This window comes from Oncorhynchus gorbuscha, linkage group LG05 (genome assembly GCF_021184085.1).
Source record: "Oncorhynchus gorbuscha isolate QuinsamMale2020 ecotype Even-year linkage group LG05, OgorEven_v1.0, whole genome shotgun sequence".
Lineage (NCBI taxonomy): Eukaryota > Metazoa > Chordata > Actinopteri > Salmoniformes > Salmonidae > Oncorhynchus > Oncorhynchus gorbuscha.
In genome coordinates, this window is record NC_060177.1 from 94736855 (window position 1) to 94740624 (window position 3770).

Genomic DNA, 3770 nt, shown 5'->3' on the forward strand with positions numbered 1-3770 from the left:
GCAGAGTGGCAGCAGCTACATAGCGGAGTGGCAGCAGCTACATAGTGGAGTGGGCAGCAGCTACATAGCAGACTGGGCAGCAGTTACATAGCGGAGTGGCAGCAGCTACATAGTGGAGTGGACAGCAGCTACATAGCGGAGTGGCAGCAGCTACATAGCAGACTGGGCAGCAGCTACATAGCGGAGTGGCAGCAGCTACATAGTATAGTGTCAGCAGCTTCATAGCAGACTGGGCAGCAGCTACATAGCGGAGTGGGCAGCAGCTACAGAGCGGAGTGGGTAGCAGCTACAGAGCGAAGTGGATAGCAGCTACATAGTCAGAATGGCAGCAGCTACATCAAATTCAATCAATCAAATTTTATTTATATAGCCCTTCGTACATCAGCTGATATCTCAAAGTGCTGTACAGAAACCCATCCTAAAACCCCAAACAGCAAGCAATGCAGGTGTAGAAGCACGGTGGCTAGGAAAAACTCCCTAGAAAGGCCAAAACCTAGGAAGAAACCTAGAGAGGAACCAGGCTATGTGGGGTGGCCAGTCCTCTTCTGGCTGTGCCGGGTGGAGATTATAACAGAACATGGCCAAGATGTTCAAATGTTCATAAATGACCGACATGGTCGAATAATAACAAGGCAGAACAGTTGAAACTGGAGCAGCAGCACAGTCAGGTGGACTGGGGACAGTAAGGAGTCATCATGTCAGGTCGTCCTGGGGCACGGTCCTTGGGCTCAGGTCCTCAGAGAGAGAAAGAAAGAAAGAGAGAATTAGAGAGAGCATATGTGGGGTGGCCAGTCCTCTTCTGGCTGTGCCGGGTGGAGAATATAACAGAACATGGCCAAGATGTTCAAATGTTCATAAATGACCAGCATGGTCGAATAATAGTAAGGCAGAACAGTTGAAACTGGAGCAGCAGCATGGCCAGGTGGACTGGGGACAGCGAGGAGCCATCATGTCAGGTAGTCCTGGGGCATGGTCCTAGGGCTCGGGTCCTCCGAGAGAGAGAAAGAAAGGAGAGAATTAGAACGCACACTTGGATTCACACAGGACACCGAATAGGACAGTACTCCAGATATAACAAACTGACCTAGCCCCGACACAAACTACTGCAGCATAAATACTGGAGGCTGAGACAGAGGTTCAGGAGACACTGTGGCCCATCTGAGACCACCGGACAGGCCTAACAGGAAGGATATAACCCCACCCACTTTGCCAAGCACAGCCACGCACACCACTAGAGGATATCTTCAACCACCAACTTACCATCCTGAGACAAGGCTGGTATGGCCCCAAGATCTCCGCCACGGCACAGCCCAGGGGGCGCCAGCCCAGACAGGATGACCACAACAGTGAATCAACCCACTCAGGTGACGCACCCCCTGCAGGGACGGCATGAGAGCCCCAGTAAACCCGCTCAGCCCCTGTAATAGGAGTTAGAGCAGAGAAGGCTGAAGAGGGGAACTGGCCAGGCAGAGACAGCAAGGGCGGTACATAGCGGAGTGGGCAGCAGCTACAGAGCGGAGTGGGTAGCAGCTACATAGTCAGAATGGCAGCAGCTACATAGTCAGAGCGGCAGCAGCTACATAGCGGAGTGGCAGCAGCTACATAGTCAGAGTGGCAGCAGCTACATAGTCAGAGTGGCAGCAGCTACATAGGGAGTGGCAGCAGTTACATAGCGGAGTGGCAGCAGCTACATAGCGGAGTGGCAGCAGCTACATAGCGGAGTAGGCAGCAGCTACATAGCAGAGTGGGCAGCAGCTACATAGCGGAGTGGCAGCAGCTACATAGTCAGAGTGGCAGCAGCTACATGGCAGAGTGGGCAGCAGCTACATAGGGGAGTGGCAGCAGCTACATAGGAGAGTGGCAGCAGCTACATAGCAGACTGGGCAGCAGCTACATAGCGGAGTGGCAGCAGCTACATAGCGGAGTGCCAGCAGCTACATAGCAGAGTGGGCAGCAGCTACATAGCAGAGTGGGCAGCAGCTACATGGTGGGCTGGCAGCAGCTACATAGTGGAGTGGCAGCAGCTACATAGTGGAGTGGCAGCAGCTAAATAGCGGAGTGGGCGGCAGCTACATAGTGGAGTGGGCAGCAGCTACATAGCGGAGTGGCAGCAGCTACATAGCGGAGTGGGCAGCAGCTACATAGCGGAGTGGGCAGCAGCTACATAGCGGAGTGGCAGCAGCTACATAGTGGAGCGGCAGCAGCTACATGGCGGAGTGGGCAGCAGCTACATAGCGGAGTGGCAGCAGCTACATAGCGGAGTGGGCAGCAGCTACATAGCGGAGTGGCAGCAGCTACATAGCGGAGTGGGCGGCAGCTACATAGCGGAGTGGGCAGCAGCTACATAGCGGAGTGGGCGGCAGCTACATAGTGGAGTGGGCAGCAGCTACATAGCGGAGTGGCAGCAGCTACATAGCGGAGTGGCAGCAGCTACATAGCGGAGTGGCAGCAGCTACATAGTCAGAATGGCAGCAGCTACATAGCGGAGTGGCAGCAGCTACATAGCGGAGTGGGGGCAGCTACATAGCGGAGTGGGCAGCAGCTACACAGCAGAGTGGGCAGCAGCTACATAGCGGAGTGGGCAGCAGCTACATAGTCAGAGTGGGCAGCAGCTACATAGCGGTGTGGGCAGCAGCTACATAGCGGAGTGGGCAGCAGCTACATAGCGGAGTGGCAGCAGTTACATAGCGGAGTGGCAGCAGCTACATAGCGGAGTGGCAGCAGCTACATAGCGGTGTGGGCAGCAGCTACATAGTCAGAGTGGCAGCAGCTACATAGGGGAGTGGGCAGCAGCTACATAGCGGAGTGGGCAGCAGCTACATAGCGGAGTGGGCAGCAGCTACATAGCGGAGTGGCAGCAGCTATATTTAAAAAATGAAGCGCATTAAACTATCTTTCTCCACAAACTTTCGGGTTCCAAAAAATCTGGACCTGCAGCCACTCACTATTATAATTTTTTAAATTATAGTTTTTATTGTTTCTTTTCACAATATAACACCAATGTAATTCAATTACATTTGGCATTAAACAATAAAAGAAGACACCCTGCCACAGCCACACTCCAAAACCTTCCTCATCAATCCACACACAACACCCCACAACGACAATGTGAACACAGCTCCCCAAACCTGCCCCCGCCCCGCCACCATGGGGCACCGCTTGCAGACCGTCGAGGCAAAATAACTACCTAATCGATTCTTGAACAAAGCCCCAATGCAACAAAATGGGGAAAAATTCTAGGCGCCCCCCGAACGCATCACACACACAATAAAGATAGAAAAGGAAACTTAGAGATGGGGATAGGGCCGATTATTATTATTATTATTATTATTTTTATTTTTTACCTTTATTTAACCAGGCAAGTCAGTTAAGAACAAATTCTAATTTTCAATGACGGCCTAGGAACAGTGGGTTAACTGCCTGTTCAGGGGCAGAATGACAGATTTGTACCTTGTCAGCTCGGGGGTTTGAACTTGCAACCTTCTGGATACTAGTCCAACGCTCTAACCACTAGGTGGGGCGGCAGGGTAGCCTAGTTTCTGGCTCCAGGTGGGGGGTTGGCGGATACGAGGCAGTGAAGAGTCGTCTCCAGGTTCTGATTGGCTCTTTCTGACTGTCCGTTAGACTGGGGGTGAAATCCGGAGGACAGACTGGCCGACGACCCAATGAGTGTGCAAAACATCTTCCAGAACCTGGAAGAGAACTGAGGACCACAGTCAGAGAACATGTCCACGGTAACTTGGGGAGGGGAATGAAGTGGGTGGCTTTGG